Consider the following 25,008-nt stretch of genomic DNA (forward strand, 5'->3'; position numbering starts at 1 on the left):
AGTGCAGCTGAAGGCTGCGCTCCACAGAAAAAAGTCTGGTTAGGTTAGCCAAACAAAAGCAAAAAGTTTGGAGCGGTCCATAAACAGAGGGAAAATTGCACCTAAGGAAAATCTTCCCTAGCGGTGCTTTATTTGGCAAGAGTTAACTTAGTACGATTCTGCTCTGCACTGGCATCCTGGATATGCCGGTGAAGACATTCTTGGCCTCCTCATCCAGGCACCCGGGCAAATGGCACTAAGGTTGGCAGCTTGAACACTCCTTTCATGGGGGCAAAGCTCCCAGCTGAAACCAGTGACCGACCACTTCCCTTGCTGAAATCTCGTAACTCCCTCCATTCCTATCCTTTCCCTCTTTCCCCTTTTCTTTATTTGACCCTCCTCATTTCAATGTACATACTTACCTGTTAGCTGGCAGCTTAGCCCCATGGCAGACGCTGTCTCTTGTTGCAGTTCCCAAACCCCCCCCACAACCCTCCTCAATCATTGGATTGCCCTGTGGCCATTACTAAGGACTTGTACCCCTGGGTGCCGTGCTCTAACTCCTGGTTGCAGTGGACCCTTGTGGTCTCAACCTGCACTTTTTTTATGTATACACCTCACAACTCCGCCTCGGGGCTCTGAAAAAACGAACAAAGTAGTGCTCAGTACGACAGTAAAATAGAGAGAAAATTGATACAGAAACAATATAGTTATGAGAGAGAGGGAGGGTAGTTTTCGGTTGCACCCGTGCTCGATCACTGTCTGGGGACTGGATAGGACCGGGATGTATAAAACCTTGCCTGGGGGAACGAAACGCCCCTCTGATCTTCTGCCACTGCCTAGATCCTGCCTCTGATCCGCAGACCGCCTCCGACGTTCAGCCCTGCGACTCTCTACCAGATATACAGACAAAGCCCGGCACCGTGGTGGGTCCATCTCCGCTCCATCCTTTTTTGCACCCCTTGTCTCCCTATCCAGTCCTGTGTGATTGGTGCGGTACCCGGCTTAGCCGCATCAACACACACTTGCCCTCCGCAAGATAAATTAGAAAATTGGAACACTTATACTGCTTCATGGGGCATAGCTGCACCCCCCACCCCCCGATCTTGAAACATTTGACGCCCCCGCCCTTACCCCCTTCCCGAACCACCATCACCTTAGCCGGACAAAAACAATAGACACGAGTGGTGTGTGTTGAAAGAAAACACCTGCTGCGTGCTTTATTTGGCAAGAGTTAATTTACGGGTGCTCCGTGTACAGTGCATCACAGTGACAGGATTCTACTCTGCACTGGTGTTTTGTATATGCTGGTGAAGATATTCTTGGCCAACATAATTATAGGGAAGGTTACACAGAAGAATGGCACGTGCCAGTGATTATGACTTCTGCAAAACCTTAAATCCATCACTTTTTGTTTTGGTGGGAAACTGGACATCATTAACAAGGACTGTGTGTCGCTCACAGGTAATTGGATGTCACTGCTTATGATGTCATGTTGTGTGATGGCATTCTGTAGAATATAATTTCCCAGGACATCATCTGGGTCAAAAGTTGCACCAAATGGTTCACCCACCTACCCTACCCCACCCGCGCAAATTCAAAAGTTGTCACCACTTCACCTATTCCTTCAACCGCAGCCCTTTAAAAAAAAAAACACCTATGCAACTGGAAATCTTTGCAAAAGCATTAAACTAAATAATGCCCAGTACTGTGAGTTGTGAATTATGGCCATATGTGCCCTGAGTCACATTGAAATATTATGACCCCTATAAGTCTCTTTTCCATTTCATGGCACAGACAGAACATGTTGAAATGAGCAACAAGTTTTAACATGGAAATTACATTTGGGGAGATATAGTAGAAAAATAAGAATTAGCGATTTATTTCCACTGCATCGTCTGCCATTCAATGATAACTTTAAGTGTGAAAAGATTCTGATTATCAAATGGAGCAGCATGAAAAACCTTTAAAAAATATCCCCTGCCTATACCCGGGATCGAACCAGGGACCTTTAGATCTTCAGTCTAACGCTCTCCCAACTGAGCTATTTCGGCTGATTGATTATGCTCTTCGGTCGTCTTGCAAAGAAACAGACATCTGCAATCCTAGACCTCATTTCCTTCCTTTTTTGTTGTTGTAATATTGCCCCAGTTATAGCATCGGATTTTCCATTTCTTTGTTTATTCTGTAACCAGCAAGTACAATGGAACAAAACGGGTGGGATGTCAGGAAGGAGATCAATAGAGCTGCTCGCCAAATCATTTCGAAAGAAAAATCGCATTTTCGGCTCCAGGTGCAACTATCACGTGCACGGAGCCTCTCTCCATCGTGCTGTTTCTTGTAGATGTGTGATGGGCCCTTGGCTGTGTTCTAAGTTGATCTTTAAGTACTTTCAAACCAAACCCGCACGGTACTCTTGGTGTCAAAAAATCACGCGGTATACAGCCTGATAATGAATTTAAGGCATTGAAGTGCAACTATAGGGAGCAGGATCAATATTGAAATCACACGTATAAACAATGATATCTTTCACGTTGTGTGCTGGTCATTCAGCATGCCATTTGCAAGCGCTCTTACATGTATCCTTCGATAGCTCAGTTGGTAGAGCGGAGGACTGTAGTGAGGTAATCAGATATCCTTAGGTCGCTGGTTCAAATCCGGCTCGAAGGACATTTTGCTAATAAAACACTTCTGCCACGTAATATCAATGGAAACCGCACACTTATACTGCGCTGTATTTGGTCACATTGAACGACCAGTTCTCAACATTTTTATGACTTTTGGAAACCAGATTGTGATCGTTTGTGCTGGTTGAAAGGTGAGTTGTCTTCCTTTTTAGCAGGACAAGGTTGCCTGTGCTCGGATTCTGTGTCAAGACTGGAGGCCCGAATTATGCTTACTCTTCTCTTTTCTCGAGCAGCATTAAAGCAAAGAATATTAAAAAGAAACCATCACAAAAACGACATTTCCCATTAAAACAGCTGTTTGTCGTCCGTTTATGATAGGTCGAATGTTGTTTCCATGTGACTATTGTATCCAATCCTCTCTAACTGCGTCCATAAACCTGGCTTCCTTTCTCTTCCCTTCCTCTTTCTTTGCTGCTTGGGCAGCAGTTAAGCCAAACTTTATTTACAATTGTGTAGAGATATGCGAGACCTACCGGTCTCGCGAGATCTCGTGCGCGGCCGGAAGTGCGGGCCCCGCACGCTCAGCGAGGCATTCGAGCGGGAGAAAGCCACGGAGCAGGACGTGCTCCCGGGCGCTCCTCCCAAGAAGAGGCCTCCAAGCCGCAAGAGAGACTCTCAGCATGTACACGAGTTGCATCGCAGCTCCAGGGCCTGTTGCCCATCATTGACTCATATCATATATGTTGCAGATTTACTTGAGTGGCACAGAAGAATAAAAGCACACAACTTGTAACCACACCGCCTCCTATCATTTATTGTGAGAATTACACAACATAATTGGCGACGAGGATCATCACTAAAACCCGCATGGAGCCATGCAAGGAGCGACACCACCACCGCCCTTCCTGCAAACTCCAGGTAGGCTTGCCATTCCGTGGACACAATGGCAACCCTTATTCACAACGTATGTAGAGGCCATGGGCGGTGCGGGCTACTCGGCGGCGAGACACAGAGCGATGTTACTAAATGCCCTGGGCGTTGAAGGACAGAGGGTGTTTGAGAGTCTCACCCCGGAGCCGGTAGCTGGTGATAATGATGATGAATTCAAGGAGGCTGTGCGAAGGATTGTTAAAAGGTTCGCCAGCAAGGAGAATACCGTCCTGCACAGGATTCGGTTCTACAGCCGCAAACAGGAGGCGTCCGAACCCGTTGATGATTATGTCACCAAACTGCGCGAACTGGCGGTGCTCTGCAGTTTTGGTAACAACGCTGAGACTCTCATCTGCGACATGCTGGTGGTCCACACCAACAGCAGAAAAGTACAAGATAAGTTCATTTTAGAGAAGGAATTGCAGCTGGAAAAAGCTATTGAAATAGCGAGAGCAGTTGAGGAGATGGTAGGCAGAAGGAAAGAATTTGCAAGCGGCCACGGCCCTACCGAAGTTCAATCAGTGGCAATCCGCCCAAAGAAGGAGAGGCCGGTCCTCGATGCGAGAGAAGGAAAATGGGGGAAGAAAGAACCGTTGAAATGCCACAGGTGCACCAGCACGAAGCATCTAGACTTCGATAGAGAGTGCCCAGCAAGAGACAAGGAGTGCTCAGTATGCAAAAAGATTGGTCACTTCTCAATCATGTCTCGGTGGCGCAACAAGAAGATCACGAGTGTTAACGCTGAACACAACACAGAGAGGGATTCGTCCTCGGAAGATGAAGGGAGACCGACAGTCATCATGGTGAACAGCTCACGGGCCAGAAGGGAAAAGCCCCACTGTGCAATCAAAATAAATGGACTGGAAACAAGGGTCATGGCTGATTCGGGTTCTGATCTCACCATAATACCCCTACGCACGTACAAAGAGATGATGGGTACAGAGACGGTCCAAGTACTCAGCACACGGCACAAGCCTACAGTTTTTGGTGGTGCGTCTGTAGACTTGTTGGGCTACATCAAAGGGAAAGTAGAGTTCAAAGGAAGAGAGACCACCACCAAAGTTTACTTTAGTCAAGAAGGCCCAGCGGTATTAGGGTGGGACGACCAGGCGAAACTGAAAATCAAGCTGGACCCCAGCACAGAGGATCAGGTACTGTCAGTCAGTTGGAGGAGCGCACCAGTAGTGAAAAGTGATTACCCCAAACTATTTTTGGAAGAATCTGGTCACATCAAGGGCTTCGTCCACAAAATATTACTCAAAACCAACGCAGTTCCGGTCAAGCACAGATTAAGGCCAGTACCGACAACGGCAAGAGACACACTCAGAAGCCAACTGGACAGAATGAAGAAAGATGGCGTCATCGAAGAAATTGAAGCTTCTGAGTGGCTGAGCCCAGTGGTACTCATAAAGAAACAGAACTCACAAGAGCTAAGAGTATGCATTGACCTCCGCAGCCTACACCTGGAAGATATTGCAGACAGCAACCCGCTGCCGAGCATAAATGAGTTAATCCTCATGATGAAGGAAGCCAAAGTATTCTCGAAACTGGACATGAGGAACGCCTACCATCAAATTCAACTGCACAAGGAGTCCAAGCCACTCACCGCTTTCATCACCCTGTTTGGCACGTACCAGTTCACCAAAATGCCATTTGGTTTATCATCTGCAGCCTCAGCGTTTCAACGCATGATGGATGCTCTACTGCGGAACGTCAGGAACGTGGCTTATTTCCAGGATGACATCCTTATCTACGCAAAGGACGAACAGATGCACGACGTCACATTGAGAACAGTCCTCACCAAACTGCAAGAAGCGGGTGTGAGATTAAGGTACAAAAAATGTGTGTTCAAAGCAAAAGAAGTTGTGTATTTGTGGTACAAAATATCAGAGAAAGGTATAAGTCCCAAGCAAAACTTACTGCAGGCCTTAATTAAAGCTCCAGAACCCACCAACAAAGACGAAGTGAGGTCATTCCTCGGGATGGTGGAGTACTATGCAAAATTCATCCCCAAATTCTCGGAAACCTCAGCACCGCTCCGAGAGCTCCTCAAAAAAGGGTCGGAGTACACGTGGCAGGAAGATCAGAAGAAAGCGGTGGAAAGCATAAAACAACACATAGTTGAAGCGCCATGCTTGCAACCGTTCAACCCAGAGTGGAGTACAGTCATGACTACAGACGCCAGTGCATATGGACTAGGGGCGGTCCTCACTCAGAAGAAGGGCGACACGGAACATGTGGTAGCGTTTGCCTCGAAAGCCCTATCGTCAGCTGAACAAAACTACTCCACCATAGAGAAGGAGATGTTAGCGTGTACATGGGCTGTGGAACATTTCAGGACATATGTGTGGGGCACGAAGTTCAAGTTGGTTACCGACCATAAGCCCCTCATCCACATGCTCAGCTCAGGTGGCACCAAAGTGTCAACACCCCGATTAGCACGCATAGCAGCAAAACTGCAGGAATACACCTTCGAGGTGCAACACATCTCCGGATGGAAGAATTTGCAGGCAGACTGCATGTCAAGATTGCCAGAGGGCAAGGACAATGCCACCACTTTCTTACAAGAAGAATGCATTGTAGCATCCATTACAGATCTCAAGGCGCCCGACTACCTGGAACTCAGCGAAAAACACTGGATGGAAGAAGACGGAAAGGATCCTACCATGGTGAGAATCAGAGAATGGATCAAAAACGGATGGCCAGACGAAAGGGCAGTGCCAGAAGGTATGAGACCTTATTGGAAAGTGGCAGATGAGATCTCAGAAGCCGACGGCATAATTATGAAAACCGACCAGATAATCCCACCCGCAGGCATGAGAAAAATCATTCTGTGCAGGGCCCCTGCGGGCCATCTGGGGAACACCATGACACGTTGCAGAGTGAGAGAAGCCTACTGGTGGCCGTCCATGGACCTGGAGATCCGCACCATGATTGAGAGATGCCATGAGTGTCTCAACAGTGACAAGCGCCTGAAAATCGGACAGGCGCCCATGATTCCCACATAAACCCCGGAAGCGGTGTGGTCAAAAGTGGGTCTAGACTTCATAGGACCTTTGGAGACGATGGCGCCTGAGCATCGGTACGGCATAGTACTAGTGGACTATTTATCGAAATGGTCGAGGCCGAGTTTGTTCCTAACATCACGACCGAAACCGTAATAGAGGTCCTGACGGCCATTTTTCAGAGCGAAGGGCTCCCCAACGAGTTAGTAACAGACAACGGAGTACAACTTATATCCAGAGACATGGAACTGTTTCTGAGGAAGCACAACATACACCAGAAGAAAGCAGCACTCTACCATCCCCAAGCAAATGGGCTCGTCGAGAGGGACAATAGGTTAATTAAGGGAGCCATCCAATTAGCAACCGCTTCAGGATTGGATCCCCTCAAAACAACAAAAGAGGCCATCGCAGCTCACAGACTGACCCCCAACGGGATCACCCAAATTTCTCCTTTTCGCATGCTGAGAGGGAGGAGAGCAGCATCCACGCTAGTACCGCCATGGTTGGCCAAAGTAAGAGAAGACGAAGAAGTAAACATGTCGGAAGTGGTGTGGAGAATAGAGAACAACAAGGCATGCATGAAAAGGTGGAGCGACAGAAGAAGAAGGACCAAACAAGAGTCAGAAGTAAAAGAAGGAGATTGGATCAAAATACGGTAACCGACCAAGGATCAGATCACGGGCTCACGGTTCAGCGGACCTGTGAAGGTGATTCACCGAGGAGCCAACGATGTCCGCACCGAAGATGGGCACACATGGAACATGGAAAGAGTAGCCACGTTTGAAAAGAGGCAAGAGAGAGAAAAGACTTATGAAAGGTCTGAAGCTGAAGGAGTAATGGACAATGAGAGGGGGGAAGAACGAGAGCCGGAGACAGACAGAAGAGAAGTTGAAGGAAATGAGATTCAAGTGGATGCCCCAACTCTCGAGCGAGAAAATGACCAGCAGGACGTGTGCAGTGAGAGAGGCGATCGTCCGCGAAGGGAACACAGAAGACCGGTGAGATACAATGACTATGTATTGCAATGAACTGCCTTTGCATTATCAGGGGGAGGTGTGTAGAGATATCGCAAGACCTGCTGGTCTCGCGAGATCTCATGCGCGGCCGGAAGTGCGGGCCCCGCGCGCTCAGCGAGGCATTCGAGCGGGAGAAAGCCACGGAGCAGGACGCGCTCCGGGGCGCTCCTCCCAAGAAGAGGCCTCCAAGCCGCAAGAGAGACTCTCAGCATGTACACGAGTTGTGTCGCAGCTCCAGGGCCTGTTGCCGATCATTGACTCATATCATATATGTTGCAGATTTACTTGAGTGGCACAGAAGAATAAAAGCACACAACTTACAACCACACCGCCTCCTATCATTTATTGTGAGAATTATACAACAAATTGCTCTAATAACTTACAGGTAATCTTCATTACTCTTAGTCGTACCCTTCCTCGTCACAGCATTTACTTCATGAGGCCCCTGCCTCCGATACAGGACTTTCTTCTATTTCTTTTCTTTTGTCTAACTTCTCCCCTTGACCCTCAGCTTCCTGTTTAACGTATTCAAGCCGCAGCATGGGAACCCCCGTAGGGAGGGAGAGGCGGGTCGTCAGTACTGTGACGAGGAAGAGTAGGATTAGGAGTAATGAAGATTGCTGGTAAGTAATCAGAGCATTACCTCCACGTCCACTCTTCCTCGACCCAGTACTTACTTCATGAGGCATACCATAGGAGCAACAGGGAGAGGTCCCAATGAGACACAGAGACAGAAGTGCAGCAACAAAAAAAACACCTTTATTGACTCCAATAATCACATCCCAACAGACAAAACACCAACCCTGAAGGAACCATCCCTAGAGTGAGAGACGTTCAACTGATAGTGGTTGACAAAGGTGCTCTGATCCGCCCAGGTTTCAGCCAAACCCCTGTAGAGAAACGCCCAAATCTTCTGTAGAGATAACAGCATCTGGCCAGGAAGCAGCCTAACCCCCTGGTAGATCGACCCTGAACGTGGTCAGGTACAGGCAGGCCAGAAACCAAATAGGACATGGAGACAACAGTACGGATCCACCGGCTAATGAAAACCACAGAGGCCTTACGCCCCGCTCCACGGGGCCACAAGTAACCAAGAGACTATCAGACTGCCGGAAAGGGGCAGTCCGAGCCAAATATTCCAGAACTGCCCGCCGCACCTTAATGGCATGCCAAGCCACCTCGTTCGGCGCCTGGGGTTTCTGAAAAACCGCAGGGAGAACCAGATCCTGAGAAGTGTGAAACTGAGACACAACTTTAGGCAGAAACTTGGGATCACACCGCAAAACCACAGAGTCCGGCAGAACTCTCAAGAAAGAGGGTTGACACAACAGAGCCCCAACCTCCCCAAGCCTATGGGCAGACGTGATGGCAATCAGGAAAGCAGTCTTCAGATTAAGGTGCTTGATATCAATTTCCGACAGGCGCTCAAAGGGATGCCCCTGAAGGAACTTTAAGTCTGGAGGACGATCCCTGGGGGAAGGCCCTTATAGGTACAAGGATGGGAAGCAGAGACACCCCGAAGAAACTTCCCCACCAACACCTCCCCATCCAGGTGGCCATCAGAGTCCCCCAAGAGGATTTTAATGGAGGCCCATTGGGAGCAAAGTGTGGAGATCGCTATGCCCTTGTCAAAACCCTCCTGGAGGAACTGGAGAATAGCGGGTAGAGGGTAAGTGATGCAAGTACTCTCCCACCCTCGACACAGTCTGGGCCAAACTTTGCCAGTGTAGGCTAGGTAGCTTGTAGGTTCAACCCCTGCAGTTGCACGTTGCTCTGGCTCTCAGCAGCTGCGGGACAGGACGATCGTCTGTGGCGGGACAGTAGCCTTTTCTCAGCTCACGATGAAGAAAAGAGGACAGTTCCAGTGCAGCACATCACAGGGCACAAGGGGGCAGGCAGGCAAGGCTAATACAATAACCGTCACCACATCCGGGCAATGCAGGTACTGCAAATGCTCACGGCATGACACACTCTTTTAAATCGCGACCCAGAGGAGCTAGGACAACATTTGGCGGGAGAGGGCCCAGGACCACAAGCTAGCGATTCCCCAAGTCTCGAGTTTCAACTCGGAACAGCAGTGCTCCTATGCGATACCCCAGGTTCAAGCTTGTCAGTTTGCTGGATGGCCCAGGAACACTTCTGATGAGGCTCTTTTTGAGGGTAATCAGGAGGTGCTGAGAGTAGTGGTTCCCCCTACTCCAAAGGGTCGAAGCGCACTTGCAGGCCTTCTGTGGTGGATACAAGAGCAGGGGTCTGACGGAACAACAGCAGGCTCAGGGTGCCAAACCTTCCAGCACTTCTCTGGTGGTTCCAAAGGTCTCCTTTGGCAATTCAGGATACTTGGTCCTTATGTAGTTTGGAGAGAACTTCAGTTGATAGACCTGGAATGGATACAGAGCCCCCTCTCTCATCCGAAATTCGTTTCATGCTCAAATCTAGGATAGCCAACAAAAGATATGCTCTCTTGCATGAACGTCAGGCATGAAGCACTCGCGGTCCACATTGGTTCCAGTCATTCAGGCATACCAGACATACTGGCACCAGTAGTGTAGATTGGGACCAGAGAGTCCCAATCCTCTTCCTGGGCATTAGCACACGTGACATGCAGGAGCTCGCGAAAGTTGTGGTTTTCACGGGTGGCTGCATGCCCAAAGCCCTTGTCTGATCGAGCTGGGGGAAGACAAAGGGACAAAATGGACAAAGGACAGAACAAAAGACTTTGTGCCACAGCCATTTCGGCAGTGGCCACAGTCTTGAGCCAAACGCAGTAAACGCAGTATGGTTAACTAAAAAGAATTACAAATACTATAAAAGTAAACTGCTGCCACCAGTTTGTCCTAGGCACACCTGTACAGTCACCAGAAAATCCTTAGAGTGTGTCTAGGGCCATAAAACAAAAGGACCCCTATGTGCGGTACTGTAAGGTACTTGGCACATAGATCAAAAGTTATCAAGAAATGACAACATAATCAAAGACTAAGGGAAATATAGTTTGTCAGTACTGACAGTATGAAGGACGTGTCAGTATCCCCATAACAGATGAACAAAAGCCCAGAGGAGTGCAGCTGAAGGCTGCGCTCCACAGAAAAAAGTCCGGTTAGGTTAGCCAAACAAAAGCAAAAAGTTTGGAGCGGTCCATAAACAGAGGGAAAATTGCACCTAAGGAAAATCTTCCCTAGCGGTGCTTTATTTGGCAAGAGTTAACTTAGTACGATTCTGCTCTGCACTGGCATCCTGGATATGCCGGTGAAGACATTCTTGGCCTCCTCATCCAGGCACCCGGGCAAATGGCACTAAGGTTGGCAGCTTGAACACTCCTTTCATGGGGGCAAAGCTCCCAGCTGAAACCAGTGACCGACCACTTCCCTTGCTGAAATCTCGTAACTCCCTCCATTCCTATCCTTTCCCTCTTTCCCCTTTTCTTTATTTGACCCTCCTCATTTCAATGTACATACTTACCTGTTAGCTGGCAGCTTAGCCCCATGGCAGACGCTGTCTCTTGTTGCAGTTCCCAAACCCCCCCACAACCCTCCTCAATCATTGGATTGCCCTGTGGCCATTACTAAGGACTTGTACCCCTGGGTGCCATGCTCTAACTCCTGGTTGCAGTGGACCCTTGTGGTCTCAACCTGCACTTTTTTTATGTATACACCTCACAACTCCGCCTCGGGGCTCTGAAAAAACGAACAAAGTAGTGCTCAGTACGACAGTAAAATAGAGAGAAAATTGATACAGAAACAATATAGTTATGAGAGAGAGGGAGGGTAGTTTTCGGTTGCACCCGTGCTCGATCACTGTCTGGGGACTGGATAGGACCGGGATGTATAAAACCTTGCCTGGGGGAACGAAACGCCCCTCTGATCTTCTGCCACTGCCTAGATCCTGCCTCTGATCCGCAGACCGCCTCCGACGTTCAGCCCTGCGACTCTCTACCAGATATACAGACAAAGCCCGGCACCGTGGTGGGTCCATCTCCGCTCCATCCTTTTTTGCACCCCTTGTCTCCCTATCCAGTCCTGTGTGATTGGTGCGGTACCCGGTTTAGCCGCATCAACACACACTTGCCCTCCGCAAGATAAATTAGAAAATTGGAACACTTATACTGCTTCATGGGGCATAGCTGCACCCCCCACCCCCCGATCTTGAAACATTTGACGCCCCCGCCCTTACCCCCTTCCCGAACCACCATCACCTTAGCCGGACAAAAACAATAGACACGAGTGGTGTGTGTTGAAAGAAAACACCTGCTGCGTGCTTTATTTGGCAAGAGTTAATTTACGGGTGCTCCGTGTACAGTGCATCACAGTGACAGGATTCTACTCTGCACTGGTGTTTTGTATATGCTGGTGAAGATATTCTTGGCCAACATAATTATAGGGAAGGTTACACAGAAGAATGGCACGTGCCAGTGATTATGACTTCTGCAAAACCTTAAATCCATCACTTTTTGTTTTGGTGGGAAACTGGACATCATTAACAAGGACTGTGTGTCGCTCACAGGTAATTGGATGTCACTGCTTATGATGTCATGTTGTGTGATGGCATTCTGTAGAATATAATTTCCCAGGACATCATCTGGGTCAAAAGTTGCACCAAATGGTTCACCCACCTACCCTACCCCACCCGCGCAAATTCAAAAGTTGTCACCACTTCACCTATTCCTTCAACCGCAGCCCTTTAAAAAAAAAAACACCTATGCAACTGGAAATCTTTGCAAAAGCATTAAACTAAATAATGCCCAGTACTGTGAGTTGTGAATTATGGCCATATGTGCCCTGAGTCACATTGAAATATTATGACCCCTATAAGTCTCTTTTCCATTTCATGGCACAGACAGAACATGTTGAAATGAGCAACAAGTTTTAACATGGAAATTACATTTGGGGAGATATAGTAGAAAAATAAGAATTAACGATTTATTTCCACTGCATCGTCTGCCATTCAATGATAACTTTAAGTGTGAAAAGATTCTGATTATCAAATGGAGCAGCATGAAAAACCTTTAAAAAATATCCCCTGCCTATACCCGGGATCGAACCAGGGACCTTTAGATCTTCAGTCTAACGCTCTCCCAACTGAGCTATTTCGGCTGATTGATTATGCTCTTCGGCCGTCTTGCAAAGAAACAGACATCTGCAATCCTAGACCTCATTTCCTTCCTTTTTTGTTGTTGTAATATTGCCCCAGTTATAGCATCGGATTTTCCATTTCTTTGTTTATTCTGTAACCAGCAAGTACAATGGAAAAAAACGGGTGGGATGTCAGGAAGGAGATCAATAGAGCTGCTCGCCAAATCATTTCGAAAGAAAAATCGCATTTTCGGCTCCAGGTGCAACTATCACGTGCACGGAGCCTCTCTCCATCGTGCTGTTTCTTGTAGATGTGTGATGGGCCCTTGGCTGTGTTCTAAGTTGATCTTTAAGTACTTTCGAACCAAACCCGCACGGTACTCTTGGTGTCAAAAAATCACGCGGTATACAGCCTGATAATGAATTTAAGGCATTGAAGTGCAACTATAGGGAGCAGGATCAATATTGAAATCACACGTATAAACAATGATATCTTTCACGTTGTGTGCTGGTCATTCAGCATGCCATTTGCAAGCGCTCGTACATGTATCCTTCGATAGCTCAGTTGGTAGAGCGGAGGACTGTAGTGAGGTAATCAGATATCCTTAGGTCGCTGGTTCAAATCCGGCTCGAAGGACATTTTGCTAATAAAACACTTCTGCCACGTAATATCAATGGAAACCGCACACTTATACTGCGCTGTATTTGGTCACATTGAACGACCAGTTCTCAACATTTTTATGACTTTTGGAAACCAGATTGTGATCGTTTGTGCTGGTTGAAAGGTGAGTTGTCTTCCTTTTTAGCAGGACAAGGTTGCCTGTGCTCGGATTCTGTGTCAAGACTGGAGGCCCGAATTATGCTTACTCTTCTCTTTTCTCGAGCAGCATTAAAGCAAAGAATATTAAAAAGAAACCATCACAAAAACGACATTTCCCATTAAAACAGCTGTTTGTAGTCCGTTTATGATAGGTCGAATGTTGTTTCCATGTGACTATTGTATCCAATCCTCTCTAACTGCGTCCATAAACCTGGCTTCCTTTCTCTTCCCTTCCTCTTTCTTTGCTGCTTGGGCAGCAGTTAAGTCAAACTTTATTTACAATTGTGTAGAGATATGCGAGTCCTACCGGTCTCGCGAGATCTCGTGCGCGGCCGGAAGTGCGGGCCCCGCACGCTCAGCGAGGCATTCGAGCGGGAGAAAGCCACGGAGCAGGACGTGCTCCCGGGCGCTCCTCCCAAGAAGAGGCCTCCAAGCCGCAAGAGAGACTCTCAGCATGTACACGAGTTGCATCGCAGCTCCAGGGCCTGTTGCCCATCATTGACTCATATCATATATGTTGCAGATTTACTTGAGTGGCACAGAAGAATAAAAGCACACAACTTGTAACCACACCGCCTCCTATCATTTATTGTGAGAATTACACAACATAATTGGCGACGAGGATCATCACTAAAACCCGCATGGAGCCATGCAAGGAGCGACACCACCACCGCCCTTCCTGCAAACTCCAGGTAGGCTTGCCATTCCGTGGACACAATGGCAACCCTTATTCACAACGTATGTAGAGGCCATGGGCGGTGCGGGCTACTCGGCGGCGAGACACAGAGCGATGTTACTAAATGCCCTGGGCGTTGAAGGACAGAGGGTGTTTGAGAGTCTCACCCCGGAGCCGGTAGCTGGTGATAATGATGATGAATTCAAGGAGGCTGTGCGAAGGATTGTTAAAAGGTTCGCCAGCAAGGAGAATACCGTCCTGCACAGGATTCGGTTCTACAGCCGCAAACAGGAGGCGTCCGAACCCGTTGATGATTATGTCACCAAACTGCGCGAACTGGCGGTGCTCTGCAGTTTTGGTAACAACGCTGAGACTCTCATCTGCGACATGCTGGTGGTCCACACCAACAGCAGAAAAGTACAAGATAAGTTCATTTTAGAGAAGGAATTGCAGCTGGAAAAAGCTATTGAAATAGCGAGAGCAGTTGAGGAGATGGTAGGCAGAAGGAAAGAATTTGCAAGCGGCCACGGCCCTACCGAAGTTCAATCAGTGGCAATCCGCCCAAAGAAGGAGAGGCCGGTCCTCGATGCGAGAGAAGGAAAATGGGGGAAGAAAGAACCGTTGAAATGCCACAGGTGCACCAGCACGAAGCATCTAGACTTCGATAGAGAGTGCCCAGCAAGAGACAAGGAGTGCTCAGAATGCAAAAAGATTGGTCACTTCTCAATCATGTCTCGGTGGCGCAACAAGAAGATCACGAGTGTTAACGCTGAACACAACACAGAGAGGGATTCGTCCTCGGAAGATGAAGGGAGACCGACAGTCATCATGGTGAACAGCTCACGGGCCAGAAGGGAAAAGCCCCACTGTGCAATCAAAATAAATGGACTGGAAACAAGGGTCATGGCTGATTCGGGTTCTGATCTCACCATAATACCCCTACGCACGTACAAAGAGATGATGGGTACAGAGACGGTCCAAGTACTCAGCACACGGCACAAGCCTACAGTTTTTGGTGGTGCGTCTGTAGACTTGTTGGGCTACATCAAAGGGAAAGTAGAGTTCAAAGGAAGAGAGACCACCACCAAAGTTTACTTTAGTCAAGAAGGCCCAGCGGTATTAGGGTGGGATGACCAGGCGAAACTGAAAATCAAGCTGGACCCCAGCACAGAGGATCAGGTACTGTCAGTCAGTTGGAGGAGCGCACCAGTAGTGAAAAGTGATTACCCCAAACTATTTTTGGAAGAATCTGGTCACATCAAGGGCTTCGTCCACAAAATATTACTCAAAACCAACGCAGTTCCGGTCAAGCACAGATTAAGGCCAGTACCGACAACGGCAAGAGACACACTCAGAAGCCAACTGGACAGAATGAAGAAAGATGGCGTCATCGAAGAAATTGAAGCTTCTGAGTGGCTGAGCCCAGTGGTACTCATAAAGAAACAGAACTCACAAGAGCTAAGAGTATGCATTGACCTCCGCAGCCTAAACCTGGAAGTTATTGCAGACAGCTACCCGCTGCCGAGCATAAATGAGTTAATCCTCATGATGAAGGAAGCCAAAGTATTCTCGAAACTGGACATGAGGAACGCCTACCATCAAATTCAACTGCACAAGGAGTCCAAGCCACTCACCGCTTTCATCACCCTGTTTGGCACGTACCAGTTCACCAAAATGCCATTTGGTTTATCATCTGCAGCCTCAGCGTTTCAACGCATGATGGATGCTCTACTGCGGAACGTCAGGAACGTGGCTTATTTCCAGGATGACATCCTTATCTACGCAAAGGACGAACAGATGCACGACGTCACATTGAGAACAGTCCTCACCAAACTGCAAGAAGCGGGTGTGAGATTAAGGTACAAAAAATGTGTGTTCAAAGCAAAAGAAGTTGTGTATTTGTGGTACAAAATATCAGAGAAAGGTATAAGTCCCAAGCAAAACTTACTGCAGGCCTTAATTAAAGCTCCAGAACCCACCAACAAAGACGAAGTGAGGTCATTCCTCGGGATGGTGGAGTACTATGCAAAATTCATCCCCAAATTCTCGGAAACCTCAGCACCGCTCCGAGAGCTCCTCAAAAAAGGGTCGGAGTACACGTGGCAGGAAGATCAGAAGAAAGCGGTGGAAAGCATAAAACAACACATAGTTGAAGCGCCATGCTTGCAACCGTTCAACCCAGAGTGGAGTACAGTCATGACTACAGACGCCAGTGCATATGGACTAGGGGCGGTCCTCACTCAGAAGAAGGGCGACACGGAACATGTGGTAGCGTTTGCCTCGAAAGCCCTATCGTCAGCTGAACAAAACTACTCCACCATAGAGAAGGAGATGTTAGCGTGTACATGGGCTGTGGAACATTTCAGGACATATGTGTGGGGCACGAAGTTCAAGTTGGTTACCGACCATAAGCCCCTCATCCACATGCTCAGCTCAGGTGGCACCAAAGTGTCAACACCCCGATTAGCACGCATAGCAGCAAAACTGCAGGAATACACCTTCGAGTTGCAACACATCTCCGGATGGAAGAATTTGCAGGCAGACTGCATGTCAAGATTGCCAGAGGGCAAGGACAATGCCACCACTTTCTTACAAGAAGAATGCATTGTAGCATCCATTACAGATCTCAAGGCGCCCGACTACCTGGAACTCAGCGAAAAACACTGGATGGAAGAAGACGGAAAGGATCCTACCATGGTGAGAATCAGAGAATGGATCAAAAACGGATGGCCAGACGAAAGGGCAGTGCCAGAAGGTATGAGACCTTATTGGAAAGTGGCAGATGAGATCTCAGAAGCCGACGGCATAATTATGAAAACCGACCAGATAATCCCACCCGCAGGCATGAGAAAAATCATTCTGTGCAGGGCCCCTGCGGGCCATCTGGGGAACACCATGACACGTTGCAGAGTGAGAGAAGCCTACTGGTGGCCGTCCATGGACCTGGAGATCCGCACCATGATTGAGAGATGCCATGAGTGTCTCAACAGTGACAAGCGCCTGAAAATCGGACAGGCGCCCATGATTCCCACATAAACCCCGGAAGCGGTGTGGTCAAAAGTGGGTCTAGACTTCATAGGACCTTTGGAGACGATGGCGCCCGAGCATCGGTACGGCATAGTACTAGTGGACTATTTATCGAAATGGTCGAGGCCGAGTTTGTTCCTAACATCACGACCGAAACCGTAATAGAGGTCCTGACGGCCATTTTTCAGAGCGAAGGGCTCCCCAACGAGTTAGTAACAGACAACGGAGTACAACTTATATCCAGAGACATGGAACTGTTTCTGAGGAAGCACAACATACACCAGAAGAAAGGAGCACTCTACCATCCCCAAGCAAATGGGCTCGTCGAGAGGGACAATAGGTTAATTAAGGGAGCCATCCAATTAGCAACCGCTTCAGGATTGGATCCCCTCAAAACAACAAAAGAGGCCATCGCAGCTCACAGACTGACCCCCAACGGGATCACCCAAATTTCTCCTTTTCGCATGCTGAGAGGGAGGAGAGCAGCATCCACGCTAGTACCGCCATGGTTGGCCAAAGTAAGAGAAGACGAAGAAGTAAACATGTCGGAAGTGGTGTGGAGAATAGAGAACAACAAGGCACGCATGAAAAGGTGGAGCGACAGAAGAAGAAGGACCAAACAAGAGTCAGAAGTAAAAGAAGGAGATTGGATCAAAATACGGTTACCGACCAAGGATCAGATCACGGGCTCACGGTTCAGCGGACCTGTGAAGGTGATTCACCGAGGAGCCAACGATGTCCGCACCGAAGATGGGCACACATGGAACATGGAAAGAGTAGCCACGTTTGAAAAGAGGCAAGAGAGAGAAAAGACTTATGAAAGGTCTGAAGCTGAAGGAGTAATGGACAATGAGAGGGGGGAAGAACGAGAGCCGGAGACAGACAGAAGAGAAGTTGAAGGAAATGAGATTCAAGTGGATGCCCCAACTCTCGAGCGAGAAAATGACCAGCAGGACGTGTGCAGTGAGAGAGGCGATCGTCCGCGAAGGGAACACAGAAGACCGGTGAGATACAATGACTATGTATTGCAATGAACTGCCTTTGCATTATCAGGGGGAGGTGTGTAGAGATATCGCAAGACCTGCTGGTCTCGCGAGATCTCATGCGCGGCCGGAAGTGCGGGCCCCGCGCGCTCAGCGAGGCATTCGAGCGGGAGAAAGCCACGGAGCAGGACGCGCTCCGGGGCGCTCCTCCCAAGAAGAGGCCTCCAAGCCGCAAGAGAGACTCTCAGCATGTACACGAGTTGTGTCGCAGCTCCAGGGCCTGTTGCCGATCATTGACTCATATCATATATGTTGCAGATTTACTTGAGTGGCACAGAAGAATAAAAGCACACAACTTACAACCACACCGCCTCCTATCATTTATTGTGAGAATTATACAACAAATTGCTCTAATAACTTACAGGTAATCTTCATTACTCTTAGTCGTACCCTTCCTCGTCACAGCATTTACTTCATGAGGCCCCTGCCTCCGATACAGGACTTTCTTCTATTTCTTTTCTTTTGTCTAACTTCTCCCCTTGACCCTCAGCTTCCTGTTTAACGTATTCAAGCCGCAGCATGGGAACCCCCGTAGGGAGGGAGAGGCGGGTCGTCAGTACTGTGACGAGGAAGAGTAGGATTAGGAGTAATGAAGATTGCTGGTAAGTAATCAGAGCATTACCTCCACGTCCACTCTTCCTCGACCCAGTACTTACTTCATGAGGCATACCATAGGAGCAACAGGGAGAGGTCCCAATGAGACACAGAGACAGAAGTGCAGCAACAAAAAAAACACCTTTATTGACTCCAATAATCACATCCCAACAGACAAAACACCAACCCTGAAGGAACCATCCCTAGAGTGAGAGACGTTCAACTGATAGTGGTTGACAAAGGTGCTCTGATCCGCCCAGGTTTCAGCCAAACCCCTGTAGAGAAACGCCCAAATCTTCTGTAGAGATAACAGCATCTGGCCAGGAAGCAGCCTAACCCCCTGGTAGATCGACCCTGAACGTAGTCAGGTACAGGCAGGCCAGAAACCAAATAGGACATGGAGACAACAGTACGGATCCACCGGCTAATGAAAACCACAGAGGCCTTACGCCCCGCTCCACGGGGCCACAAGTAACCAAGAGACTATCAGACTGCCGGAAAGGGGCAGTCCGAGCCAAATATTCCAGAACTGCCCGCCGCACCTTAATGGCATGCCAAGCCACCTCGTTCGGCGCCTGGGGTTTCTGAAAAACCGCAGGGAGAACCAGATCCTGAGAAGTGTGAAACTGAGACACAACTTTAGGCAGAAACTTGGGATCACACCGCAAAACCACAGAGTCCGGCAGAACTCTCAAGAAAGAGGGTTGACACAACAGAGCCCCAACCTCCCCAAGCCTATGGGCAGACGTGATGGCAATCAGGAAAGCAGTCTTCAGAGTAAGGTGCTTGATATCAATTTCCGACAGGAGCTCAAAGGGATGCCCCTGAAGGAACTTTAAGTCTGGAGGACGATCCCTGGGGGAAGGCCCTTATAGGTACAAGGATGGGAAGCAGAGACACCCCGAAGAAACTTCCCCACCAACACCTCCCCATCCAGGTGGCCATCAGAGTCCCCCAAGAGGATTTTAATGGAGGCCCATTGGGAGCAAAGTGTGGAGATCGCTATGCCCTTGTCAAAACCCTCCTGGAGGAACTGGAGAATAGCGGGTAGAGGGTAAGTGATGCAAGTACTCTCCCACCCTCGACACAGTCTGGGCCAAACTTTGCCAGTGTAGGCCAGGTAGCTTGTAGGTTCAACCCCTGCAGTTGCACGTTGCTCTGGCTCTCAGCAGCTGCGGGACAGGACGATCGTCTGTGGCGGGACAGTAGCCTTTTCTCAGCTCACGATGACGAAAAGAGGACAGTTCCAGTGCAGCACATCACAGGGCACAAGGGGGCAGGCAGGCAAGGCTAATACAATAACCGTCACCACATCCGGGCAATGCAGGTACTGCAAATGCTCACGGCATGACACACTCTTTTAAATCGCGACCCAGAGGAGCTAGGACAACATTTGGCGGGAGAGGGCCCAGGACCACAAGCTAGCGATTCCCCAAGTCTCGAGTTTCAACTCGGAACAGCAGTGCTCCTATGCGATACCCCAGGTTCAAGCTTGTCAGTTTGCTGGATGGCCCAGGAACACTTCTGATGAGGCTCTTTTTGAGGGTAATCAGGAGGTGCTGAGAGTAGTTGTTCCCCCTACTCCAAAGGGTTGAAGCGCACTTGCAGGCCTTCTGTGGTGGATACAAGAGCAGGGGTCTGACGGAACAACAGCAGGCTCAGGGTGCCAAACCTTCCAGCACTTCTCTGGTGGTTCCAAAGGTCTCCTTTGGCAATTCAGGATACTTGGTCCTTATGTAGTTTGGAGAGAACTTCAGTTGATAGACCTGGAATGGATACAGAGCCCCCTCTCTCATCCGAAATTCGTTTCATGCTCAAATCTAGGATAGCCAACAAAAGATATGCTCTCTTGCATGAACGTCAGGCATGAAGCAATCGCGGTCCACATTGGTTCCAGTCATTCAGGCATACCAGACATACTGGCACCAGTAGTGTAGATTGGGACCAGAGAGTCCCAATCCTCTTCCTGGGCATTAGCACACGTGACATGCAGGAGCCCGCGAAAGTTGTGGTTTTCACGGGTGGCTGCATGCCCAAAGCCCTTGTCTGATCGAGCTGGGGGAAGACAAAGGGACAAAATGGACAAAGGACAGAACAAAAGACTTTGTGCCACAGCCATTTCGGCAGTGGCCACAGTCTTGAGCCAAACGCAGTAAACGCAGTATGGTTAACTAAAAAGAATTACAAATACTATAAAAGTAAACTGCTGCCACCAGTTTGTCCTAGGCACACCTGTACAGTCACCAGAAAATCCTTAGAGTGTGTCTAGGGCCATAAAACAAAAGGACCCCTATGTGCGGTACTGTAAGGTACTTGGCACATAGATCAAAAGTTATCAAGAAATGACAACATAATCAAAGACTAAGGGAAATATAGTTTGTCAGTACTGACAGTATGAAGGACGTGTCAGTATCCCCATAACAGATGAACAAAAGCCCAGAGGAGTGCAGCTGAAGGCTGCGCTCCACAGAAAAAAGTCCGGTTAGGTTAGCCAAACAAAAGCAAAAAGTTTGGAGCGGTCCATAAACAGAGGGAAAATTGCACCTAAGGAAAATCTTCCCTAGCGGTGCTTTATTTGGCAAGAGTTAACTTAGTACGATTCTGCTCTGCACTGGCATCCTGGATATGCCGGTGAAGACATTCTTGGCCTCCTCATCCAGGCACCCGGGCAAATGGCACTAAGGTTGGCAGCTTGAACACTCCTTTCATGGGGGCAAAGCTCCCAGCTGAAACCAGTGACCGACCACTTCCCTTGCTGAAATCTCGTAACTCCCTCCATTCCTATCCTTTCCCTCTTTCCCCTTTTCTTTATTTGACCCTCCTCATTTCAATGTACATACTTACCTGTTAGCTGGCAGCTTAGCCCCATGGCAGACGCTGTCTCTTGTTGCAGTTCCCAAACCCCCCCACAACCCTCCTCAATCATTGGATTGCCCTGTGGCCATTACTAAGGACTTGTACCCCTGGGTGCCGTGCTCTAACTCCTGGTTGCAGTGGACCCTTGTGGTCTCAACCTGCACTTTTTTTATGTATACACCTCACAACTCCGCCTCGGGGCTCTGAAAAAACGAACAAAGTAGTGCTCAGTACGACAGTAAAATAGAGAGAAAATTGATACAGAAACAATATAGTTATGAGAGAGAGGGAGGGTAGTTTTCGGTTGCACCCGTGCTCGATCACTGTCTGGGGACTGGATAGGACCGGGATGTATAAAACCTTGCCTGGGGGAACGAAACGCCCCTCTGATCTTCTGCCACTGCCTAGATCCTGCCTCTGATCCGCAGACCGCCTCCGACGTTCAGCCCTGCGACTCTCTACCAGATATACAGACAAAGCCCGGCACCGTGGTGGGTCCATCTCCGCTCCATCCTTTTTTGCACCCCTTGTCTCCCTATCCAGTCCTGTGTGATTGGTGCGGTACCCGGCTTAGCCGCATCAACACACACTTGCCCTCCGCAAGATAAATTAGAAAATTGGAACACTTATACTGCTTCATGGGGCATAGCTGCACCCCCCACCCCCCGATCTTGAAACATTTGACGCCCCCGCCCTTACCCCCTTCCCGAACCACCATCACCTTAGCCGGACAAAAACAATAGACACGAGTGGTGTGTGTTGAAAGAAAACACCTGCTGCGTGCTTTATTTGGCAAGAGTTAATTTACGGGTGCTCCGTGTACAGTGCATCACAGTGACAGGATTCTACTCTGCACTGGTGTTTTGTATATGCTGGTGAAGATATTCTTGGCCAACATAATTATAGGGAAGGTTACACAGAAGAATGGCACGTGCCAGTGATTATGACTTCTGCAAAACCTTAAATCCATCACTTTTTGTTTTGGTGGGAAACTGGACATCATTAACAAGGACTGTGTGTCGCTCACAGGTAATTGGATGTCACTGCTTATGATGTCATGTTGTGTGATGGCATTCTGTAGAATATAATTTCCCAGGGCATCATCTGGGTCAAAAGTTGCACCAAACGGTTCACCCACCTACCCTACCCCACCCCACCCGCGCAAATTCAAAAGTTGTCACCACTTCACCTATTCCTTCAACCGCAGCCCTTTAAAAAAAAAACACCTATGCAACTGGAAATCTTTGCAAAAGCATTAAACTAAATAATGCCCAGTACTGTGAGTTGTGAATTATGGCCATATGTGCCCTGAGTCACATTGAAATATTATGACCCCTATAAGTCTCTTTTCCATTTCATGGCACAGACAGAACATGTTGAAATGAGCAACAAGTTTTAACATGGAAATTACATTTGGGGAGATATAGTAGAAAAATAAGAATTAGAGATTTATTTCCACTGCATCGTCTGCCATTCAATGATAACTTTAAGTGTGAAAAGATTCTGATTATCAAATGGAGCAGCATGAAAAACCTTTAAAAAATATCCCCTGCCGAAACCCGGGATCGAACCAGGGACCTTTAGATCTTCAGTCTAACGCTCTCCCAACTGAGCTATTTCGGCTGATTGATTGTGCTCTTCGGTCGTCTTGCAAAGAAACAGACATCTGCAATCCTAGACCTCATTTCCTTCCTTTTTTGTTGTTGTAATATTGCCCCAGTTATAGCATCGGATTTTCCATTTCTTTGTTTATTCTGTAACCAGCAAGTACAATGGAACAAAACGGGTGGGATGTCAGGAAGGAGATCAATAGAGCTGCTCGCCAAATCATTTCGAAAGAAAAATCGCATTTTCGGCTCCAGGTGCAACTATCACGTGCACTCCATCGTGCCGTTTCTTGTAGATGTGTGATGGGCCCTTGGCTGTGTTCTAAGTTGATCTTTAAGTACTTTCGAACCAAACCCGCACGGTACTCTTGGTGTCAAAAAATCACGCGGTATACAGCCTGATAATGAATTTAAGGCATTGAAGTGCAACTATAGGGAGCAGGATCAATATTGAAATCACACGTATAAACAATGATATCTTTCACGTTGTGTGCTGGTCATTCAGCATGCCATTTGCAAGCGCTCGTACATGTATCCTTCGATAGCTCAGTTGGTAGAGCGGAGGACTGTAGTGAGGTAATCAGATATCCTTAGGTCGCTGGTTCAAATCCGGCTCGAAGGACATTTTGCTAATAAAACACTTCTGCCACGTAATATCAATGGAAACCGCACACTTATACTGCGCTGTATTTGGTCACATTGAACGACCGGTTCTCAACATTTTTATGACTTTTGGAAACCAGATTGTGATCGTTTGTGCTGGTTGAAAGGTGAGTTGTCTTCCTTTTTAGCAGGACAAGGTTGCCTGTGCTCGGATTCTGTGTCAAGACTGGAGGCCCGAATTATGCTTACTCTTCTCTTTTCTCGAGCAGCATTAAAGCAAAGAATATTAAAAAGAAACCATCACAAAAACGACATTTCCCATTAAAACAGCTGTTTGTAGTCCGTTTATGATAGGTCGAATGTTGTTTCCATGTGACTATTGTATCCAATCCTCTCTAACTGCGTCCATAAACCTGGCTTCCTTTCTCTTCCCTTCCTCTTTCTTTGCTGCTTGGGCAGCAGTTAAGTCAAACTTTATTTACAATTGTGTAGAGATATGCGAGACCTACCGGTCTCGCGAGATCTCGTGCGCGGCCGGAAGTGCGGGCCCCGCACGCTCAGCGAGGCATTCGAGCGGGAGAAAGCCACGGAGCAGGATGTGCTCCCGGGCGCTCCTCCCAAGAAGAGGCCTCCAAGCCGCAAGAGAGACTCTCACATTGTACACGAGTTGCATCGCAGCTCCAGGGCCTGTTGCCCATCATTGACTCATATCATATATGTTGCAGATTTACTTGAGTGGCACAGAAGAATAAAAGCACACAACTTGTAACCACACCGCCTCCTATCATTTATTGTGAGAATTACACAACATAATTGGCGACGAGGATCATCACTAAAACCCGCATGGAGCCATGCAAGGAGCGACACCACCACCGCCCTTCCTGCAAACTCCAGGTAGGCTTGCCATTCCGTGGACACAATGGCAACCCTTATTCACAACGTATGTAGAGGCCATGGGCGGTGCGGGCTACTCGGCGGCGAGACACAGAGCGATGTTACTAAATGCCCTGGGCGTTGAAGGACAGAGGGTGTTTGAGAGTCTCACCCCGGAGCCGGTAGCTGGTGATAATGATGATGAATTCAAGGAGGCTGTGCGAAGGATTGTTAAAAGGTTCGCCAGCAAGGAGAATACCGTCCTGCACAGGATTCGGTTCTA

The 25,008-nt window shown here is 48.4% G+C and overlaps 6 non-coding genes across 6 annotated transcripts; 3 read left to right on the forward strand and 3 right to left on the reverse strand.

The window, feature by feature from the left end:
* Window positions 1–1,960: 1,960 nt before the first annotated feature.
* On the reverse strand, window positions 1,961–2,033 carry TRNAF-GAA (transfer RNA phenylalanine (anticodon GAA)). Its single transcript has one exon. It is a non-coding gene; the product is annotated as a tRNA-Phe (tRNA).
* Window positions 2,034–2,562: 529 nt separating this feature from the next.
* On the forward strand, window positions 2,563–2,649 carry TRNAY-GUA (transfer RNA tyrosine (anticodon GUA)). The gene is given in 2 exon segments: window positions 2,563–2,599; window positions 2,614–2,649. It is a non-coding gene; the product is annotated as a tRNA-Tyr (tRNA).
* Window positions 2,650–12,574: 9,925 nt separating this feature from the next.
* Window positions 12,575–12,647, reverse strand: TRNAF-GAA (transfer RNA phenylalanine (anticodon GAA)). The gene has a single exon. It is a non-coding gene; the product is annotated as a tRNA-Phe (tRNA).
* Window positions 12,648–13,176: 529 nt separating this feature from the next.
* Window positions 13,177–13,263, forward strand: TRNAY-GUA (transfer RNA tyrosine (anticodon GUA)). The gene is given in 2 exon segments: window positions 13,177–13,213; window positions 13,228–13,263. It is a non-coding gene; the product is annotated as a tRNA-Tyr (tRNA).
* A 9,929-nt stretch (window positions 13,264–23,192) lies between these two features.
* Window positions 23,193–23,265, reverse strand: TRNAF-GAA (transfer RNA phenylalanine (anticodon GAA)). Its single transcript has one exon. It is a non-coding gene; the product is annotated as a tRNA-Phe (tRNA).
* A 519-nt stretch (window positions 23,266–23,784) lies between these two features.
* Window positions 23,785–23,871, forward strand: TRNAY-GUA (transfer RNA tyrosine (anticodon GUA)). The gene is given in 2 exon segments: window positions 23,785–23,821; window positions 23,836–23,871. It is a non-coding gene; the product is annotated as a tRNA-Tyr (tRNA).
* The last annotated feature ends 1,137 nt before the right edge of the window (window positions 23,872–25,008 follow it).

The sequence above is a fragment of the Ambystoma mexicanum genome (assembly GCF_040938575.1).
Source record: "Ambystoma mexicanum isolate Mex_15411 chromosome 12 unlocalized genomic scaffold, UKY_AmexF1_1 Mex_chr12_unloc.2, whole genome shotgun sequence".
NCBI lineage: Eukaryota > Metazoa > Chordata > Amphibia > Caudata > Ambystomatidae > Ambystoma > Ambystoma mexicanum.